Genomic DNA, 22,991 nt, shown 5'->3' on the forward strand with positions numbered 1-22,991 from the left:
ATGACTTTGGGGGCTAAGCTGGGGAGGGAGGATGGGAGGGAGAACGTGTAGCTCTGCCACACCACTGGGAGGCTTTTGCTCTAACCCAACAAATGCCTACTTCTTTTGAGATCCCTATGTAGCCAACAGTCACCTTGTTGGGGTCAGAGCTGGAAGGGGTGGCCTCTTGGGGCCTCCACTTTCTGGAGTCAGCCTTGCTGGGTGAGGGGTCTGATCTAGCAGGCTATCAGGCCTGGCTCTTCCTGTGGCCCTGCACCCCCACTGCCTAGGCTATCCCTAGGCTGAGGCTGGGCTCAGGGGTAGGGTCTTCAGCATAGTGCTGCTTTCTTCCTTCCCTCTGAATCTGTTCACATGGGCTTCCCTACCACCAGAAGAGGGTCCTGGGTTCTTATACCCTCCCCTCCCAGCTTCTTGATTACCACATTCAAATCTCTAGGGCTCTGTTTCCAGCCCAGGTTTCTCAGTTTCCCCATCCCTTGGCAATGCCTGAATATCAATCTAACCTTCCTGGTTTACAAACCTTTCTTGCCTATCCACCATTCATCTGTTTTCCCATGCATCTATTTGTCTGTCTATTTGTCCATCCAGCTATCCATTCATCAAGCCCACCATGCATTCACTTATGTGTCCATTTATCCAACTGTCCGTTTGTTTGTTCATTCATCTGTCAGTCAATTCATCCACCCACTCATCTGTTTATCTACTTGTCTATCTAACCATCTATATGTCCATTAATCAGCCCGTCCACCTGCTATCAGTCCATCAGTCCACAATTCCATCTGTTTATCCATCTATGAATCTGCTCATCCATTCATCCACCTGTCCATCCATCCACCCATCCACTCATCCACCCATCTACCCATCCACTCATCTGTCCATCAACCCATCCATCATCCACCTACCCCTTCATTCATTCATCCATCCATCCAGCAGCCCACTCATCCACCCATCTACCAATCCACCCACCTACCATTCCACCCATCTATTCATCCACCTATCCATCCATTCACCTATCAGCTTCGGTTTCCAGGAGCCCCATGAGAACAGGCAGTATTTGACTTTCTGTTTCTGCGTTGTTTCGCATATGATAATGGCCTCCAATTCCATCCATGTTGCTGCAAAGACATAATTTCATTCGTTTTTATGGCTGAATAGTATTTCGTTATATATATATAAATACAATATAACATGTTATTTATTCACTCATCCGTTGATGGACACTTATGTTGATTCTGTATCTTTGCTATTATGAATAGTGCTGTGATAAACACACAAATGCAGTATCTTTTTGGTATCACTCATCCATCCAGCCATCCATCCATTCATCCACCTATCCACCCATCTACCCATTTACTCATCCACCTGTCCACCAATCCAGCTATCTACCCATTCATCCATCCACTCATCCACCTATCCATCCATCCACTCATTCATCCAGTCATCCACCAATCCACCCATCCACTTATCTATCCATCCATCCATTCATCCATCCACCAATCCACTCATCCACTTATCTATCCATCCATCCATTCATCCATCCATCCATCCACTCATCCACACATCTACCGATTCACTAATCCACCCATCCACCAATCCACTCATCTACCCATCCATCTATCCATTCATTCATCTATCCATCCATCCACTCATTCATCTATCTGTCTATCCACTTATCCGTCCATCCATGCATCTTCCCAATGTTGAGTTCCAGGCTCTAAGCTGAGCACTGGGAAAACAAAAAAGTATTATACAAGACCCCTGCCTTCAGAGAGTTCCTGATCTTTTCTGGGGGGTGGAGGGATGAGTAGAGGCATTTTTGTTTTGTTGTTGTTGTTGTTGTTTTTCTGGCCCAGTGATCTCTGGTGAGTCCCCTCTGCTGGGAAGGAATTTTGAACATTCAGTGTCCTCCCCTGTATAATCTAACCCCTTGCTTTAAATTCCCACTCCACTAAGACAGGCCTGCCTTCTTGCCACTGGATTCCTAGGCCACAAGTGTTTTTTCATTAGCAGCAAACACCAGAATTTCACAGCTCTGGGCTCACCATTAGATCTACTTGACTTCCACCTTCACTGACTTTGTATCTGCACTTAGGACTCACCAAAGGCTCCAGGCCACAGGTCCTCAGGGCTCCCTAGGAACCTGACCAAGGCCTCTCCCCAAAAGGAGGGGAGGGACAGGTTGGCTTGGCATCAGTTCCATCCTTGTTCCCACTTCCCCATCAAGAAGGCCAAGCCCCAGCTGACTGGGTGCAGTGGGGTGTAAGGTTATCCGCTCCACAAGATCTAGGCCCTGCTTGATGTGTTCATTCATTCACTCGTGTGTGTTATTGTCTTGCTTTGGTTTGTTTATATGCTTATTCATTCATTCATTCATTCATTTAATCACTTTTTTGTATAAATGTAAGGGGTACAAATGCAGTTTTGTTCCATGCATATATTGCATAATGGAGAAGTCTAGGCTTTCAGTTTATCCATCACCAGAATAGTGTACATTGTGCCCTTTAAGTAATTTCTCATCCCTCACCATGCCTCCCCACTCTCCCACCTTTGCAAGTCTCCAGTGTCTGTCATTCCACATTCTATGTCCATGTGTACACATTATTTAGCTCCTACTTATACATGAGAACAGGCAGTATTTGACTTTGTTTCTGCATTGTTTCGCTTATGATAATGGCCTCCAATTCCATCCATGTTGCTGCAAAGATATAATTTCATTCTTTTTTATGGTGAATAGTATTTCATTATATATATATACACAATATAACATTTTATTTATTCACTCATCCGTTGATGGACACTTAGGTTGATTCTGTATCTTTGCTATTATGAATAGTGCTGTGATAAACATACAAATGCAGTATCTTTTTGGTATAGTGATTTCTTTTCCTTTGGTTAGATACTCTGAGATTGCTGGATCAAATGATAGTTCTTTTTCTTTCTTCTTTTCTGTCTTTTTCTTTTTCTTTTGAGACTGAGTTTTGCTCTTATCGCCCAGGCTGGAGTGCAGTGGCACAATCTTGGCTCACTTCGCCTCCCGGGTTCAAATGATTCTCCTGCCTCAGCCTCCTGAGTAGCTGGGATTACAGGCGCCTGCCACCACGCCCAGCTAATTATTGTATTTTTAGTAGAGATGGGGTTTCATCATTGTTGGCCAGGCTAGTCTCGAACTCCTGATCTCATGTGATCCACCTGCCTCGGCCTCCCAAAGTGCTGGGATTACAGACGTGAGCCACCACGCTTGGCCAGTTCTTTTTCTTTTGAGACAGAATGTCACTTTATCACTGAGGCTGGAGTGCATTGGCGTGATCTTGGCCCACTGTAGCCTGGACCTCCTGGGCTCAAGCGATCCTCCCGCCTCAGCCTCTGGAGTAGCTGGTACTATGGGTGTGTGCCACCTGTAGTGTCATCTAATTTTCTGTATTTTTTGTAGAGATAGGGTTTCACCATGTTGCCCAGGCTGATCTTGAACTCCTGGGCTCAAGCAATCCACCTGCCTCAGCCTTCCCAAATATTGGGATTATAGGTGTGAGCCACTGCATCTGGCCAAAAGGTAGTTCTGTTTTTAGTTCTTTGAGAAATCTCCATACTCTTTTCCGTAGAGGTTGTCATTTAATCACTTACTTTTTATTGAGTGTCTTCCATGGTCTGGGCCTAGTAAGGGGGATAGACATGAATGAGGCATACTCGGAGCCTCCAGCAGCTTACAGGCCTGCAGAGGGTCATGTGAGCAGATAGTGGGGCAAGAGAGGAGGTGCCAGGTACACTTGGTCTCAAAGGTGCATTAGGGAACCATTGATTGGGTCAGGGTCCCAGATAGGATGGCTTAGGGAAGTGTGCAGGGGGAAAGCATGTCTGGCTGAGAATCAACTTAAGCAAAGGAAACGAAGAGGAAAACAGGAAGCCACCATCTTTGCAGCTGGAAGCAAAGCAGGACAGGAAGGCAAAGAACCTTGAGTGCCAAGCCAAGGAGCCTGAGTCGTGTGCAGGGATGGCTGTGGAGTCTTTGCTGGTTGTAAGCAAGGAGTATGGGGGCTCCCCTCCGTGGGTGCAGCCAAGAAACCAGGTAGACTGTGTGTTCCCGAGGCCTAAGATTCAAGGGGCTCCAGGAGAAGGAAGATATCCCATTGCCTCAAGTATGGCCAAGCTCAAGGGGCCTGGGTGAGGAACTCCATAAAAGAGATCCAGGGTCAATAACCTCTGGAAATAGGCAGAATGTCCTCTGCCCTCTGGGCAATGCTACAGTGTCCTCCCAACTCCTCTTTCCACTCCTCCCCCTCCGAAAGTACATCAGAAGCCTCATCCCCTTACATCCCCAGGGACCCGTGGTAATTCAAATTCTTGGGAATAGTAGGACCCAGATTCCAAGAACAGGAACGGTTTGGTAATCCATAACCTCACGGTTAGTAGTTCCTTAAAAAGGAAAAGAAAAAAATTTTTGAGTGCCTGGCACCATTCTGGGTGCTTCCACCCTATGATCTCACATCACTAAGACAGCCATCTGTTGAACTGAGGCCCAAGAGACCAGTGACTGGCCCAGGGTTGCACAGCATGTGCAGGTAGAGAGCTGGGGCATGAACCCTGGCTTCTGGGGCTCTAGGAAGGGCTGGGTCTTCTGGGGAGGGAAGGAAGCTAGAGGAAGAACGGAGAGAGACTGAGAAGCTGAGGCAGGGAGCAGGGAGGAAGGGGAGGGAGGAGAAGAGAGGAAGGGAAAGAGAAGCAAAATAGCAAGATCAAAGGAGGGAGCAGAGAGAAGGGAGAAACAGGACAAGAGGTGAGGAGGCAGCACGAACCTCAGGCGAAAAAGAGGAGAGCAGTGCGAAGGCAGATGGAGGAGGAGGAGGACAGAGGAGGGACAATGAGGAGGTTTTGGGGAGACAGGGACAGTGGCTGGCTGGAGGTGATGGGACCCCAGAGGAGCACATTCCCAGCTTCTCCCTCCTGCAGCGGAGCAAAAGAGGGGCAGAGAAGGTCCCTGACTTGCAGGAGGTCAGCAGGTGCATCGTGCTGGAATGTGGCTCCATTTCATTCTGGTCAGCAGGAAATTGGTTTGAAACCAAAAATCTTGGACGCTCTAGGGACTGAAAAACAAAAACAAAAACATCATTTTTAATTATTTTATTTTTTGAATAGATAACATGTGCACATGGTACAAAATTCAAAAGGTACAAAAAAGGTAAACAACTGCCCAGTTCCCCTTCCACAGACTAGCCCACCTGTTGCCTGATGTTGTGTTTTGGTCTAGAAATCGTCTACACAGCGTGTAGCAGATATATTTTTAAAAATTTTACACAGAGGGGGCCGGGCGTGGTGGCTCACGCCTGTAATCCCAGCACTTTGGGAGGCCAAGGGGGGTGGATTATGAGGTCAGGAGATTGAGACCATCCTGGCTAACACGGTGAAACCCCATCTCTACTAAAAAAAAAATACAAAAAATTAGCCGGGCGTGGTGGCGGGCACCTGTAGTCCCAGCTACTCGGGAGGCTAAGGCAGGAGAATGGTGTGAACCCGGGAGGCGGAGCTTGCAGTGAGCCGAGATCGTGCCACTGCACTCCAGCCTGGGCGTTAGAGCGAGACTCCATCTCAAAAAAAAAAAAAGGAAAGAAAAAGAATTTTTACACAGAGGGGGGCACATTAAACATATTGTAGTTCCCTTGTTTTTTTCCCCAATATACATGTCACACCCATGCAGAACTGTCTTGTCCTTCTGAGTTTTTTCCATTTTTAGTTTTTGTGGGTACATAGTAGGTATGTTTATTTATGGGGTACATGAGATATTTTGATACAGGCATAAATTGTGTAATAATCACATCAGTAAATGGGGTATCCACCACCTCAAGCATTTTTCATTTCCTTGTGTTACCAACATTCCAATTATATTCTTTTAGTTATTTTTAAATACACTATAAATTAGTGTTGACTGTAGTGTCTTTTTAATGGCCGTATAGTATTCCACTATTTGGATTTAGTAGGATATTTTTAAGTCATGAGAGACATCGTTCATTTAAAAGAGTAAATACAATATTTATGTGCAGTTTAAAGAATAATTATAAAGCAGCCGGGTGCAGTGGCTCACGCCTGTAATGCCAGCACTTTGGGAGGCCGAGGCAGGCGGATCACCAAGTCAGGAGATTGAGACCATCCTGGCTAACACGGTGAAACCCCGTCTCTACTAAAAATACAAAAAAAAAATTAGCCGGGCATAGTGGCACGGTCTGTAGTCCCAACTACTCGGGAGGCTGAGGCAGGAGAATGGTGTGAACTCGGGAGGCAGAGCTTGCAGTGAGCCGAGATCGCACCACTGCACTCCAGCCTGGGCGACAGAGCAAGACTCCGTCTCAAAAAAAAAAAAAAAAAAAGGATAATTATAAAGCTGACATCTATGTAACCACCATCCAGGTAAAGAAAAAAGTTGCCAGAAAGGCCGGGCTCGGTGGCTCACGCCTGTAATCCCAGCACTTTGGGAGGCTGAGGTGGGCAGATCACGAGGTCAGGCTATCAAGACCATCCTGGCTAACATGGTGAAACCCCATCTGTACTAAAAATACAAAAAAAAATTAGCCGGGCGTGGTGGCGGGTGCCTGTAGTCCCAGCTACTTGGGAGGCTGAGGCAGGAGAATGACGTGAACCTGGGAGGAAGAGGTTGCAGTGAGCCGAGATCGCGCCACTGCACTCCAGCCTGGGTGACAGGGCAAGACTCCATCTCAAAAAAAAACAAAACAAAACAACAAAAAAAACATTGCCAGAACCCCAGAAGAATCCCCAAATGTCCCCTACTTCCCTCTAGAAGTAACACTGTCCTAACTTTTTCGGTAATTTTCTACTTGCTTTTCCTTTATTTTTTATTTATTTATTTTTTTTCCAACGGAGTCTCACCCTGTCGCCCAGGCTGGAGTGCGATGGCATGATCTTGGCTCACTGCAACCTCTGCCTCCCAGATTCAAGTGATTCTCCTGCCTCACCCTCCCGTGTAGCTGGGATTACAGCCGTGTGCCACCACACCCGGCTAATTGTTTGTATCTTTAGTAGAGACAGGGTTTCACCATGTTGGCCAGGCTGGTCTCAAACTCCTGACCTCATTATTTGCCCGCCTCAGCCTCCCAAAGTTCTGGAATTACAGGCATGAGCCAACGCACAGGCCTCTTGCTTTTTCTCTTGCTTTCCCTTATAGTTCAGTTTTTATTTTAACAGGTTTTAATCTTTATATTAAAAAAATCATAGTGTAAATATCCTTTTGGGTCTTTCTTCTTTTCCCCACCATGTTATTCCGTGTCGCTATGGTCCATTTTCATTGCTGGATAGTATTCCAGTGTTATTTGTTTACTTATCTTTTTGAGATGGAGTCTCGCTTTGTCACCCAGGCTGGAGTGCAGTGGCATGATCTCGGCTCACTGCAACCTCCGCCTCCTGGGTTCAAGCAATTATCCTGCCTCAGCCTCTCCAGTAGCTGGGATTACAGACATGGGCAACCACTCCCAGCTAATTTTTGTATTTTTGGTAGAGACAGAGTTTCACCATGTTGGCCAGGCTGGTCTCAAACTCCTGATCTCCAGTGATCCCCCTGCCTTGGCCTCCCAAAGTGCTGGGAATACAGGCGTGAGCCACCGCACCCAGCATTCCATTGTTATTTAACCAGTCTCTCATCAGTATATATGTATTTTTGAGACAGGGTCTCATTCTGCACACACAGCTGGAGTGTAGTGGTTCTATCATGGCTCACTGCAGCCTCGACCTCCTGGGCTCAGGCGATCCTCCCACCTCAGCCCCCCAAGTAGCTTTAACCAGTTATTGATGGACATTTGTTTCGAGTCTTTTGCTATTACAAATAATGCAGCAATCAATAACATATGCTAAATTACATATATGCAGGAGGGAGGATGTCTAGGAGAGATTCCCAAAAGTTGAATTACCAGGTCAAAGGACAGTGCATTTTTCATTTTTTAATTTTTATTTATGTATTTATGTATTTTATTTTATTTTATTGAGATGGAGTCTTGCCCTGTCACCCAGGCTGGAGTGCAGTGGAGCAATCTTGGCTCACTGCAGCCTCCACCTTCTGGGTTCAAGCAATTCTCATTCTCCTGCCTCAGCCTCCTGAGTAGCTGGGATTACGGGTGCATGCCACCATGCCCAGCTAATGTTTTTTGTATTTTTAGTAGAGACAGGAGTTTTGCCATGTTGCCGAGGCTGGGTCTCAAACCCCTGGGCTCAAGCGATCCACCCACCTTGGCCTCCCAAAGTGCTGGGATTACAGGCATGAGCCACCACGCCTGGCCTGTATTTATTTTTTAGAGATAGAGTCTCCCTCTGCTGCCCAGGGTGGTCTCGAACTCCTGCCCTCCAGCCATCCTCCTGCCTTGGCCTCCCAAAGTGCTGAGATTACACGTGTGAGCCACTATGCCCTCTGTGCATTGTTAATTTTGAGACAGATGATGGATACACAGACAAGGCGGGTGCAGTGGCTGACGCCTGTAATCCCAACACTTTGAGAGGCCAAAGTGGGAGAATCACTTGAACCCAGGAGTTTGAGACCAGCCTGGGCAACATAGGGAGACCCCATCTCTAAAAAAATTTTCAAAATTAGCTTGGTGTGGTGGTGGTGGTGGTGGTGTGTGCCTGTGGTGCCAGCTACTCAGGAGGCTGAAATGGGAGGATTGGTTGAGCCCTGGAGGATGAGGGTGCAGTGAACCATGATCACGCCACTGCACTGCAGCCTGGGTGACAGAACAAGACCCTGTCTTAAAAAAAAAATAAGACTGGAAACAGATATTATCACATTGCCCTTAACAAAAGTTGTATCAGCCAGGCATGATAGCTCACGCCTGTAATCCCAGCACTCCCAGAGGCGAGTGGATCTCCTGAGGTCAGGAGTTTGAGACCAGCCTGGCCAACATGGTGAAACCCCGTCTCCACTAAAAATACAAAATTTAGCTGGGTGTGGTGGTGCACACCTGTAGTCCCAGCTACTCAGGAGGCTGAGGCAGGAGAATCACTTGAACCTGGGAGGCAGAGGTTGCAGTGAGCCAAGATGGCACCACTACACTCCAACCTGGGTGACAAGAGTGAAACTCCATCTCAAAAATAAATAAATAAATAATAATAAAAATGAAAGTTATACCTATTCACTATCCTACCAGTCCTGCTAGACAGTGCAGCTTCCCAGCCTACTAGACAAGTGGGAGACCCTGCAGGGGCTGGGCCTTGCAGAGTGACAGTGAGGCTGGGCAGGCCTAGGGTAGTGTGGCCCTTTGCCCCTGCTGGCTGGGTTGATGATAGGGGCAGGCCGGGTGCTAATGCAGTCACAAAGCAGGCGGGCAACAGGAAACTTGAGGTGGTGTCCTCAAAGCTGAGTCCACAGAGGGGAGCACGACCCCTGACCTCATAGATCTCTCGGCCTTGGCCCAAACGAGCTAGAAAATGAGGAAATGTCCCCCCACCCACTTTCTTAGCAACCTGTCCCCATAGGGTGTGACAGGGCATGTGAGAACACACAGGCCTCAGACCAAGAGCTGGGAAAGTTGACCAAAAAGAGCTGAGCCTGTGGACAGAAATGGCAGTCTTGCAACTTCCTCTCACGGTTGAGACACTGGGAGAGGCTCCCTGGGCCCCAGCCAGGGTCACCTGGGCCCCTCCGAGCTCCCCAAGTTTTGTTGACAGCACTGGGCTGGCTCTTCGGTGCATTAAGGCCTTCAACAATGATTGACTCAGGGCCTCTGCATGCCAGGCAGCCCAAACAGGCAGGGCCCTTCATCCCCGCCCTCATGGGCCTGCTCTTCAGCAGGGCAAGACCCACGATGAACTCATGATAGCGAGTGTTCCATTGCATGTTGGAAGGTGACACTCGCCATAGGAACAAGGGCATGTAGCTGGATAGGGGGCTTGCGGTAGGGGATGGAGTGGGTGGGGACAGTTTGCAGCATTCATGAGAGCAGGCAGGGCAGGCTTCACCAAGAGAGGTGCATCCAGCAAACCCTGGAAGCAAGTGAGGGAGCAAGCCAAGCAGATGTCTGGGAGAAGAATTCCGGGCAGAGGGACTAGTCAGTGCCAATGCCCCAGGCAGGCGCGTGAGCCACAGATGGCAAGGAGGCCTATGGGGGCACAGCCAGTGGCAGAAGCTCAGACAGGGCCAGTCAGGTCAGGCCATGGTATGGAATTTGGCTTTGACTCCAGGAAACATGGAGTGTGTCGCAGGGTGTGTCCTCTCTTATTCAAACCTGAAGCTGGTGCCGTGGTACACATGAGGAGACTGAGGCTCAGAAGTGGCTGTGACTTGGCACAGCGTGGCTTGGTCAATCCAGGGTGTAGGTGAGGCTTTCGCCCAGGTCCACCTGAGACCTAGACCCCAGCTCTGCACCATGGCAGTGCTCCAGTGCTTGTGGGTGGTGACAGGCAAGCACTGGAGTGTGCCCCTGCTGGGCACTAACTCACCCTCCCTCATGTAACCGTACGAGGCAGGCCTTGTCAGTGCCATTTTGCAGATGACGGAAGTGCAGTTCCCGGAGGTAAGGGGCACGGCCAAGGGCACACAGCCGGGAGCAGGGCAGGAGGTGATTGTGGTTCTCAGGGCCCCTCAGGCCTGTGCCTCCGTGGCTGTCCCTATCTCGAGGTTCTCTCATGGATATTTCCCCACCTGAAAGTCTTCCTGAGCTCTCGCCTGTCCTCAAGCTGAAGCCCAAACTTCCGAGGCCTGTGCGGGAACCTCCAACGCCCGGAGTCCGGCCAGCCTTTCTGCCCGTCCCCAGCCCAAGTGGCCAGCCCCACCTCCACCTCCAGCCAGAAGACACCGCTCAGCATTCCTGGAACCTTTCTCAGTCTCCCCAGCTTTTGCACACAAGCCCACCCACTTCCACACCCTCAGATCTCTCTCTTTCAAGGGCTTGCCTCCTCCAGGCTGCCACCCAAGACCGCCTTCCCTCTAGTTTCCCCCCCACCGCTCCCCAGCTCTGCCTCAGTCTCTCGTCCCACTCTGCCCCAGCCCCAGTGGCCAGGGGCAGCTAGACCTCCTCTGAATCCCAAATCCTGGCCAGCCTCCCACACCCTTGTCCCTGCTGACCAGCTCTACAGATGGGGCGCTCACCTCCCGGCCACATCACTCAGGCTTCGGCACCTCAAACCCACCGCCACCCACAGCGACTTCCTTCTGCTCACCACGGGCAGCACCACACCCCCCTGCTCGCTCACTGAGGACAGGAGCTGCCTCCTCACCCCAGACCCTTCCCCTGTGGAGCCCCCTCCACCATGCCCTGGTCTCTAGGTTCTCCTGAGTCTTTCCCTTCGGATTGGCTGTGTGGCCTTTGGGTGAGTTCCTTCCCCTCTGCAGAGCTCAGATGCTCCAATTTTACAGAGCGGTCAACAGTACCCACTTCCCAGCATTGTCCTGACGACTGAAAGAGATGGTCTGTGAAAGCCTTTGCTTGGTATACAGTAGGAGTTCAATAAATGCACATTTCCTCCATTGACCTCCACAAATGCAGAGGTTAGGAGTATGGCTTCGGAGACCCTGATTAGAATCCTATCCTCGCTCCTCATTCACTATGTGGCTGACGGGAGAGTCACTCACTTCTCAGAGCCTCAGTGTCCTCATCTGCAAAATGGGAACATTAATAGAATATACCTCGCAGGGTTGCATGAACTAGATGAGGTAGCATGTGGCTATCTGTGTGTGACAGGCCCTGCATCCCACCACAGGGAGCAAGTTCAGCCCTGTCCTCAGCCCTCGAAGCTCCCACCCTGGGCCTCTCCACCGCCAACTCGGAGAAACAGAAATGCAGAGAGAAGCTCTGGAAGCTGGCAGAGGAGGCCCTGAGGCAGCGGCATCTTAGCCTCTGCCCCTGGATGATTCCCCATCTGCCTGGGGCCCCCGGGCTGCATTTTGCGCTCACTCTCCCTGTCTGAGAAACCAGCTCTTGGGAGGAAAAGCCAGCCTGGGAAAAAGGGCCTAGCTCTGGAATAGGGACCCTGTGATAAGATGAGCAGGGCCCTTTGAAAAGACAAGGAAACTAATAATGACAGCTCCCACCATGGGCCCAGCACATGAGATCTTTACAATAGGGTTATCCATTTTACAGATGAGAAATGGGGCTCAGAGTGGACGCTTACACCTGCTCCAGGAAGAAGGGCCAAAATCAGGATTTGCACCCAGGCTCGAATTCCTCTCAAGCCTGTGCTCTTAGCCCAAGGCTGCCTGAGTGTGTGCCTTGAGCCCTTGGGACAAACAAGGGAGAGTGGGCCCTGAGTGGCCAGTGAGTAAGGAGCTGAATTCAGCTTTGAGGCTCTGGGGCCCAAGAACAGTGCAGGGATGCCCAGGGGTCCCGGCTAGGGGTCGGGGGGCAGCCCAGGGTGAAGGAGCAGGAGGCCTGGGCCTGGAAGGAGTTAACTGCGTGAGGGGCCCGAGTGAATCAGAGGCTCCGCAAGCTATGATGGAAATTCCCTGTGCATGGCGTGTGGTCACCCAGAAAAGGGAAACGGTGCTTTTCGGAGCAGGGGACGGCGGGGGCTGGAGCTAGGGAGCAGACACCAGCCTGGGTGGGGCTGGTGAGGGTATTGTGACAAAGGAGGCCTGGCATCCAGGTCTGCTCAGGCCTTGGGCGGGAAGAAGGAGATGAGGAGCCACCAGGCCAGGCCAGGCCTGATTGTGCTATGGTGTGTCCATGGGCCCTGATGGATGAATAGGAGTTCACCAGGCCCAGACCAAAGAAAGGCACTTCAGACCAGAGGAAATGCTAGAGCCAAGGCACAGGGCTGTGACTCAGCATGGAGCCTATCCACTCTGCTTTTGCTGGCAAACTCGTTTCTGTCCTTCAAGGCCCATCCAAGTAACACCTCTCCCCACCCCAGGCAACACTCATAGCTCCTCTGAGTCCCACTGCCTTGGTTTCCCTCTTGGAGCTCATAGGATTTTGTAAGTTATCTGCCTTCCCCATAGGACTATGGGTTCCACAAGGGCAGGGGCTGTGTCCCAGCTGTAGAAACAGCTTGTGCCCAGCACAGGGCCAGCACCAAGTAGGCGCTCTGTATTTGTGGAATGACAATTTCGCAGAAAAGGAATGTGGGGCCCAGAGAGGTCGGGGGTGCTCAGTCAGCCAGCTGGTGCAGCAGAGCAGGGCTCAGGCCGGGCTCCTCCTCAGCTGGGACTGGTCAGGAGGGAAGGAACATGGCAGGAAGATCCCTCCCCTGGGGCAGAGCAGGGGGAGACGGCGGGGGCCACTGGGCGCTGATGGCCAGCCAGGGAAGGTAACAGGTGGTGCTATGGTCCACGCCCTGCTTCCCCCTTGAGCTTCAGGCCAGCCCTGCTCCTGCCCTGGTCACAGCGCTAGAAAACGTCCGCCCTCCCAGGAGGGAGATGAAGGTACAAGATGAAGCAAGGAGCAGTCAGAGGAAGAGAGAAGGACACTGGGTTCTAGATTTCCCCAGTGAAATCTAGAATCTCCAGACACTTTGTAGCTGCCTGACCTTGGACAGGGTCTCACTCTGTTGCCCAGGCTGGAGTGCAGTGGTGTGATCATAGCTCACTGCAGCCTCGAACTCCCAGGCTCAAGCAATCCTCCCACCTCAGCTTCCCCAGTAGCCGGCACTATAGGCATGCGCCACCATGCTGGACTTTTTTTTTTTTTTTTTTGGTAGAGTCGGGGTCTCGCTCTGTGGCCCAGGCTGACCTCCAACTCCTGGGCTCAAGTGATCCTCCTGCCTTGACCTCTCAAAATGCTGGGATTACAAGCATGAGCTACTGTGTCCTGCCCTCAGTTTCCACTTTATGATGGAGAAAATGGAATAGGCTTGTTCTGAGGACAGAATAAACTAATGGATGTAACTGTAAACCTTTGTACTGCCTGTTAGCTGCAGTGACTATTGTGTAGTCTGGTCTCTCCCTGGGGGCTGTGGCAGTACCATCCCACCAGCCAGCTCCTAAGCAGTGTTAGGCTCGGGCCCAGCGTCCATCTGTCCCAGCTCAAGTCTGTGCCTGGTGAAGGCCTATGACCCGCACCAGCCTGACAAGGGGGTCAAAACCCAACTTGGATGGCTGAGAATGATGGCCGGGGCTTCCTGTCCAGAAACGTGCCCCCTGACGGCCTCAGCTGCTCCAGCTCCACCACAGCACCCCAGATTTCTGGGCCCTCTCGTGTCTGCTTGAAGGTCAAGGGCATCCTGAGAAGCTGCCCTCAGGCAGGGACCGGTGGCATGGAGGCGACCATCGGGGTTGGAGTGTTTCCAAGCATGAAGGGGAACTGAGAACTGTGGGAATGGGCCTTGTGTAGCGCAGGGTGGGCTGGGCCTGGTGGGAGGGGGCCTGCTCCCGGGAGCTCAGACTGATGGGGTCCTGGGGTGAAGAGGAGAGGGGGAGCCCCAGGCAGAGGTGGGGTTGGGGGACACCACGGGGTGCTTGCAGGTCAATCCAGAGTGGGCTGGCCAGGCAGTGGGAGGTGGGGGAGCTGTGCGGGGAAGGAAAGAGGAAGCCAAGGGGAGAGGGGGATGGGCTGCTGGGGATGGAGTGGGGGTGGGGGTTGGGGGCCTGGAGCCACTTTGGCCGCAGCCACTTCGCTTCTCCTGGTTTCGGTTTGTAAATAGCTGTCGGCTCCGTAGGGCAGGATGGGCCTGTCCCTTCTGTGGCCTGTGTCCAGGGAAGCCCAGGTCTAAGGAGCTACAGATGCTCAAGCCCTGGATTGGGGGACCCCAGGATGCCTGCAACCCAGCCAGCCTTTGCCTGGGTCGGTGGGTTCTGGGGGCCCAGTTCTGGGCAGTTGCAACCTGTGGTCACTGAGGTAATGCAGCTGGGCTGGGGGAGCTTCAGAACATGATGACTCGGCCACCCTGGGCTTATTTATAACTGGGCCTCCGTGGCCAGAGCAGCTGCTGAGCCGCCAACTCAGCACTCAGGCTGGCCTGAAACACCAAGGCAGGGAACAGGACAGTGAGGGCCAGGCTGCCCTGACGGCCCCTCAGGCTGAGTCAAGGGGTCTTGGGTTCTCCAAGGCCTCTTTGGCTGGGACTGTGATGTGATGGGCGGGACTTGGGTTTTAGGGGAGCTTCTTGTGGAGCCGGCATCTTGAACCTCCTGGACCAAAGGGATGGTTGAGCCTAGCTGGTGGACTGGCCACTACCAGGGGGCACAGGGCTCGGCCTTCTCGCAAAGAGCCTCTTCCTCCGAGGTCAGATGCTGTCAGCAAACTTGACCAGAAGCAAAGTCATCTCCCCTCCCCTTCTTGCCATATCAGCTTAAAAACAAAACACAACAGATTCGGGGAAAGGGCAGTTCGGACACCGAAGGCCTGACCCCAGGCAGGCTGGCAGGTGGGAGAGGCGTGGGTCTTTCCTGAGGTGCCCACGTCACCCCACACCAGCATCCACCTCCTCGGCAGCTGGGAAGGGCTGGTCCTGCCCCACCCTGCAAATGACCGCGTCTTCTTTCTGAGGAAGTGTGCGAGGGGGTGTCAGGCCCTTTCCCAAGGTTTGCAGGAATAAAGCCTCCTAAAAGCCTAGTCCTCCCAGATCAGCGTGGCCTCCGCCGCCCCAGATTCCATCAGCACCCTGTCTGCCAAACATGGGCCTGCTCCTCCCACCTCCAAGCCTTGCTCCAGTGTGGAACCCCCACTGGCCTCACCTGTTCCCCTCTCTGCCAAGGTCTACACCAGGTTCCACCTCCAAGGCCCCAGCCTCAGTGCTGTCCCCAAAGCTTTGGCTCTTGGGAATGCAAAGCCCAACGAATGTGAGAACCGGGATGGGAATGGGCGAGGGGTTTTAGACCATGGATGCCGAGGTACTGCAGGAAAGAGGAAGGCGGGCCTGGAGCGGGAGAGATGGCGGTGGCGCCTGGCGAGCGCAGAGCTGAGACCAGAGCCACGTGCCCTGACTCCCCGCCTAGCGCTCTCACCCCTGGACCTCTGACCTCCGACCTCCGAGACCACCTGCCTGGCCCCTTCCTCTTGGCGGAAGCTGTTAGGGAAGGGAGGGATGGTGGCCTGCTGTGGGGGAAAACTCAGGCCACCACTGCTTGGGTCTGGGGTCTGGGGCCTGGGGCTGCTGGGCCCACATAGGCCCCTCTGGGCAGCGTCACGGCGCCCAGCCTGGAGCCGCCTGGGCTGCAGCTGCCCCTGTTTCCACATCGGCAGCAGCAAGGCCGGCGCCTGAGAAAACAGGAAGCGCCCAGTCACCACAGGAAGCATGTGTGCGCCGCCTCCCCACCCCCGGCCCATTGCAAAACGCCAACAGCCCATTACCACAGGCACCGCACAGCGGCCCAGAGAAACGCTCCGGCCACCAGGCCTGCTGAGGAGCCGGACACAGCCTCCGGCCCTCGCCAGCCTCGGCCAGGCCTTGGGGATGTCCAGCCGCGGCCTGGAGGAGCCCGGAGTCCCCCAGGCCTCAGGCCTCAGCCTTCTTCTGGGCTCTCAGCTCAATCCCCAGGCCAGCCAGGGCCAGGCCTACTTTGGCCACCCTTAAACCAGAATGTGGGGTCAGGGGTCACAGAGAAGCCATTTCTCTGACCTAGTGTTTGGCGTCCGGGAACTCTGTGCCCAACCTTCAGACCCTGGCAGTCCTCACTGAGGCCATTGGCCCAGAGCCTGCCATCCCCCGAGACCCCCGGGAGCCGCCTGTTGCCACGTCCACACCTGCCACACCCTCTGCCGGGCCCCAGCCCCTCCCAACCAGGACCGTGCTGGTCCCTGGGGGTCCTGCCCCACCTTGCCTTGGGGAGGCATGGGCCCTCCTCCTCCCACCCTGCCGGCCGTCACTCACCTCTTGCTTCTGGTTCCCCAGGCCTAGCCCTTGGAAGGAGTCCAGGGAGGCTGAAGCCCACTCCCGGGGAGGCCCGTGCTCCTCCAGCCCCAGGGACAGCAAGGAAAAGAGAAGAGAGCAGAGCATTTCATGGCTATAATAAATCAAAGGGGGAAGTCGAAGCAAGAGAAATAACAAACTTCCCTTGCCTGGGCACGGGGACCTGCCAGGCAGCAGCCCCCGGGTGCCCTGCGGCCTTCCCTCCTTCCTCCTGCCTCCCTGGCCAGTACCCAGATCTCTCTTCAGGCCTAGGTACCCCCATCTACCCAGAGACACCCGCCCCTGGACACCCAACAGCCCTCCTCGCTGCACTCCCCGGGCTGGCACCTCTCCACTTGGCCTCAGTTTCCTCTTAATTGGCACAGAAAGCCCTGGGTCGTGTGGTCAGGCTGCCCAGCAGACAGGGATGAAGACAGAAGACAGGCAGTGCCCCCTCTGAACCAAGGCCCCTCAGTGGACAAAGGGAGGGGTGAGGTGTCCTGAGAACTCCTAGCGGGACACTTGGAGCTGGATGGACAAACATCTGGGAGCCAAGACAAGAGGGAGAGGCAGCAGAGTTCAGAGCAGAGATGGGGCCAGCCCCAGGCCGTGACAGCTGGCAGGCCCTCAACCATCAACCTCAGCCATCCCTGAACTTCTCCCCAGCCAGACCAGGTGGCCCAGGGCCTGGGGCTTGAAGGGCCTGGAGGTCACCGTGGGGCATGAGATGTCCACAGCCTCAGGACATAACCCGGGTGTATCTTCTCGGAACATCCACTCAGGTAGAAGACTGAGAGGGGAAGATGTTTTAGGAAAGGGGAGGGAAATCCCCACACATTAAAGAGAAGGATGCAAACTTGTATGATTTTTTTAAGATAAAATAAGGAATTTCAGGCTGGGCGCAGTGGCTCACACCTGTAATCCCAGCACATTGGGAGGCTGAGACAGGTGGATCGCCTGAGGTCAGGAGTTCGAGACCAGCCTGGCCAACATTGTGAAACCCCCATCTCTGCTAAAAATACAAAAATTAGCCAGGTGCAGTGCTGCGTGCCTGTAATCCCAGCTACTCAGCTACTTGGGGAGGTTGAGGCAGGAGAATCGTTGAACCCAGGAGGCGGAGGTTGCAGTGAGCCAAGATTGTGCCACTGCACACTCCAGCCTGGGAGACAGAGTGAGATTCTGTCTCAAAAAAAAAAAAAAAAAAAGGCTGGGCTTGGTAGCTTACGCCTGTAATCCCAGCACTTTGGATCACCGGAGGTCAGGAGTTCGAGACCAGCCTGGCCAACATAGTGGAACCCCATCTCTACTAAAAATACAAAAATTAGCCAGGTGTGGTGGCACGCGCCTGTAGTCTCAGCTACTTGAGAGGCTGAGGTGGGAGAATAGCTTGAACCCGGGAGGCGGAGGTTGCAGTGAGCTGAGACCATGCCATTGCACTCCAGCCTGGATGACAGAGTGAGACTGTCTCAAAAAATAAATAAATAAATAAAATAAAATAAGTAAATAAACAAATGGAGAAATGCCTAGCTCAGAAGTTTGCAATGAGGGACAAATGAGGCTGTGGAGTGGGGCCTTGGGGTAATCGTTTGGCCGGCAACACACTGCGGCCACCCACCTGTCGCCCCCCTCTCACCTGCCTGAGTTGGGGTGAACACTCCAGCTCGCCATTCTTCTCTGAGAACCCCCAGGGCCCCTCCCTTGCCTCCCTCTGGCCCTTCCTGACCTGGAGGAGTCCTGAAGCTGAGGTTCCCAGCCCCACCCTCAAGGTGCTCCCTCTCTGGGACAGAAACCTTAGAGGCCCCAACTCCCACCTTGGCAGGACTCCCCAGTTCTGCTCACACTCTGTGCCCCTCACATGACATCCCCACTGCTGCCCTGAGACTGTCTTAATAACTAGAGGTATTCACCAGGCACTCTACATACACAGCATCTTGTAATCCTTGACGATGCAGGTATTCTCATCCCCATTTCACAGATAAGGAAACTGAGGCTCGGGGAGGACTGACAGGTGCAAGCTCAGCTGGCTAGAAAGGCGCAGCACTGGCCGGGCGCAATGGCTCATACCTGTAATCTCAGTTGGGAAGCCAAGGCAAGTGGATCACCTGAGGTCAGGAATTCGAGACCAGTCTGGCCAACATGGTGAAACCCCATCTCTACTAAAAATACAAAAATTAGCTGGGCATGGTGGCGGGCAGCTGTAATCCCAGCTACTCAGGAGGCTGAGGCACAAGAATAGCTTGAACCCAGGAGGCGGAGGTTGCAGTGAGCCGATATCGTGCCATTGCACTCCAGCCTAGGTAACAGGGTGACAAAGCAAGACTCCATCTCAAAAAAAAAAAAAAGTAAAAGAAAGGGGCAATGCTGAGATGAGAACTCAGTTTTCCTGTGTGCCCATCCAGTGGAAGTCCCGTGCAAACCCTGAGGCAAAGCAGCATCTCTTTGGAAAAAGACTTCAAGCCTTTTAGAGTCTCACTGCTGCCTCCAGGCCCACGGCCACCACCTCTTCCCACCTCCCCTACCCTGTCCCTATTCTCAGTTGTCCTGCTTCTCCTGGTCCAGGCTGGAGGATATCAGAGTTGAAAAAATTCCAGCCTCAGGTGCCCATGGGACCAGAGAGATGATAAAATCCAGAAAGGGGATGAGCCAGGCTCCCCTTGGCTCTCAGCCCTGGGCATGAACACATAACAGTGGGACTTAACTCCCTGGGAGACAGGCCCAAAGAGGCAGCATTCCTGGTGGTGAGAACTGAGTTCATCTGCACCAGACATTTCCGCATTTAAATCTCAGCTCTGCAATGGAGAGACCACCCCCTGGGTAAGTGACAACATGAAAATGGGAGAAAACGCCTCTCCTGGCCTGGAGATCTCACAGGAGGGAAATGTGTTTCTAACAGCCATGGGCCCAGCCCTCCTTCAGGCACCGGCTCTGTCCAGTAGGTACGATTATTACTCCCATTTTACATACGAGGAAACCCAGGGAAAAGAGATGTCCCAAGGTCACATAGCCTTGCAGGGGCTTGAACCCCAATCCTGTCTAACTCCAAGTCCCATGCACTTACATGTACCTGAAAGCCCCTCCTTCCTTTTCTCCTAGGAGTTCTTCTGTACCTTCCTAGCCTGCAGGGTTGGGGCCCTGGGTGGCAAGTTGAACCATGACTGGATGGGACTGGAGGGCTTGGCCCTGCCTGGCTGAGGCTGCAGTCCGCAAATACCTGACTGCCCTTGCTCTTGGTTGGGCTGAGGGACTGCTGCCTGGGCATGCAAGGGGATGGCGACCAGCTGCAGCGGCACCTCCTGACATATTGCCTTGGGCCACCCTGCCCTCTAACCTTGTTGGTGTCTGACTTTCTTGGGAGAGGGGTATAACCCCTTCCGGGGGGCCTGCAGGGTGGGGCTGGGACACTAAGAAAGCTGCATTTGAGCTTTCTTACTGGCTCAGCTCCTTCTGAGGCCCTGGAAGGCGTCTCAGCAATTTTGTTTTTGTTTTTTATTTTTTTTGTTTTTTTTTTTTGTTTTTTTTGTTTTTTTTTTTGATGAAGTCTCACTCTGTTGCCCAGGCTGGAATGCAGTGACACAATCTCGGCTCACTGCAACCTCTGCCTCCCGGGTTCAAGTAATTTTGCTGCCTCAGCCTCCCGAGTAGCTGGGACTACAGGAGAGCGCCACCACGCCTGGCTAATTTTTTTATTTTATTTTTTGTATTTTTAGTAGAGACAGGATTTCACCACGTTGGCCAGGCTGGTCTCGAACTCCTGACCTCAGGTGATCCACCCACCTTGGCCTCCCAAAGTGTTGAGATTACAGGTGTGAGCCACCGCGAACGGCTTTTTTGTTTTGTTTTTGTTTTTTGTTTTGAGACAGAGTTTAGCTCTGTCACCCAGACTGGAGTGCAGTGGTGCGATCATCTCAGCTCACTGCAACCTCTGCCTCCCGGGTTCAACGATTCTCCTGCCTCAGTCTCCCGAGTAGCTGGGATTACAGGCGCCCACCATCACGTCCAGCTAATTTGTGCATTTTAGTAGAGACAGGGTTTCACCATGTTGGCCAGGCTGGTCTCGAACTCCTGACGTCAAGTGATCCGCCCACCTTGGCTTCCCAAGGTGCTGGGATTACAGGCGTGAGCCACTGCGCCCAGCCTCTCAGTAATTTTGTATTTGTGACTTTGTAATCTTTTCCTTAAAGAGTGCCCCCCCAAATGGTTTTAAGCTTCAGGCTCCCGGGAACCTAGAAATGTCCCCAGGGTGGGGCGGTGGAAAGCGTTCCAGCCCCCTCCCACTTGCTTTTTGCATGCTGGCTCTGGGGCTTTGGGTGAAACTCCCCACTTTGCCATCTATACAATGGGGATGAATGAGGCGATGCGATGCTTATAGGACCCTCTGTTCAAAACTCGCCCAACCCACAGAGACCTTCACAAGCCTGCACTTGGTCCATCACCAACAGCCCTGTGGGGAAAACCGAGCTCCTACCCCCATTTTCCAGCTGAGATAACTGAGGCGTGGAGCCCCGCTGCCGCTCGTCGCTGAGGCTGTGAGCAGGCTGGAGCCTCATCCCCCACTGCTCCCTGGGGTCTACTCCCGGGATGCCAAGCCTGGGTAGCAGGAGGGGGTCTCCAGGGTGCGGGGGCGCTCTGGGGAGGCCGGGGGCGGAGGCGGTGTCCCGCATTGTCTCACCGCAGGGCCGACCTCGGCCCTTATCTGCTCCGGCAGCTTCCGCCCCCCCACTCCAGCCCCCGCCGCAGGCCCGGCCCCCGGCCCCGCCCCCCTAGGGCCCCTCCCCCGCGCCGCCCGCCCCCAGGGGAGCGCCCGAGCTACCCGGCTGCAGCCCAGTCGAGCGGAGAGGGGGCCCAGCCCCCCAGGTGGGCAGCCGGAAGTGATAAATAACCGAGGTGGGGGGGGGACACCATTGCAGTGAGGCCCGAATTGTCCCGGGATACTCGCCCACAACCCAATAGGAGCTCCCCAAACTAAGTTGTCTTCGCCAAAAGTGGGAGGGGGTCTGAGAAGGAAGAGGAAAGGGGTCCCTTAAGGCCCCAGGGACAAGAGGAACAGTGGGGTCAGTTTAAACAGGGCTCTGAGAGGCACACGACCTCCCCCCACACTAACAATGCCAAGTGGCCTCCCTGGGACAGGTGTTGGGGGGAAGAGAGAAGCGGAGACACTTCAGAGAAAGTGAAAAGGAAGCCACAACTGGAGATGCCTGCGGAGTGCAGCGGGGCATAGCCTCAAAAATACATAAGGAACTCTTGCAAATCAAGGAAAAGAAAATCAAGCAATCCAATATAAAAAAATAGATAACACACACGCAGCGCAGGCATGTTAGGGCAGAGGAAACGAATTTGCTCCAATACCATCTAAGGGAGGCTCAGCCTCACTGCTGATGAGGGCGATGCAAATTCAGACCACAATGAGATGCTATTTACACCATCTGAAGGGCAGAAGGGAACTGTCCTTCAGCCAGAGCTGGCAAGGAGGGGAGCAGCAGGCCCTCCTGCATGTGGCTAGTCAGGATGCGGCTCCAAATAGCCCCCTAGGGAGAGCAATCTGGCCTTATCTCACGAAGTGGAGGTACAGAGGCTGTCACCCACACATCCCCCCAGGCAGCAAATCAAGATAAGTTCTCTGACAAGTGCGCCAAGAGACAGGGACAAAAATATTCACGTTGTCCCTAATAGCAAAAAAAATCCTGAAATAACCCCAGGGCCCATTGATAAGAGAATGGATAAATAAATTACAGTAGACACATTCACAGGGTGGAGATCATTCAGCAATGCAAGCAGGTGACCCACGGGTTCACCAATATCATGAAGGAATCTTTGCACCATGGTATTGAGTGGAAAAAGTCAGTCCCAAAAGATGGATACATGCGGCTCTCTGTATCCCTGGGTTCCACATCCATGGATTCAACCAACCTCGGATGGAAAATATTTGCAGAAAAAAATGGATGGTTGCGTCTGTACTAAACATGTACAGACTTTTTTTCTTGTCATTGTTCCCTAAACAATACCATGTAACAGCGATTAACATAGCATTTACATTGTTTTCGGCAATCTAGAGATGATTTAAAGTATATGGGAGGATGTGGTAGGCTAAATATGCAAATATTTAATACCACACCATTTTATATCAGGGATTGAGCATCTGTGGATTTTGGTATCCTCAGGGGGTCTTGGAACCAACTCTCCCCCATCCCCGCCAGGACGCCAAAGGACAGCTGTCCTTACCCTTCTCATGAAGTTCAAAACCA

The 22,991-nt window shown here is 52.9% G+C and overlaps 1 long non-coding RNA gene across 1 annotated transcript in view; it reads left to right on the forward strand.

Annotated features, from left to right (window-relative positions):
- LOC134759337 (uncharacterized) overlaps nucleotides 1-17,935 on the forward strand; it is a 43,318-nt gene extending 25,383 nt beyond the window's left edge. Inside the window, exon 3 of the long non-coding RNA XR_010135473.1 lies at nucleotides 16,753-17,935. This is a non-coding gene — a long non-coding RNA (uncharacterized lncRNA). The remainder of the gene's footprint in view (nucleotides 1-16,752) is intronic.
- Nucleotides 17,936-22,991: the final 5,056 nt, after the last annotated feature.

This window comes from Gorilla gorilla, chromosome 9, assembly GCF_029281585.2.
Source record: "Gorilla gorilla gorilla isolate KB3781 chromosome 9, NHGRI_mGorGor1-v2.1_pri, whole genome shotgun sequence".
NCBI classification, from domain to species: domain Eukaryota; kingdom Metazoa; phylum Chordata; class Mammalia; order Primates; family Hominidae; genus Gorilla; species Gorilla gorilla.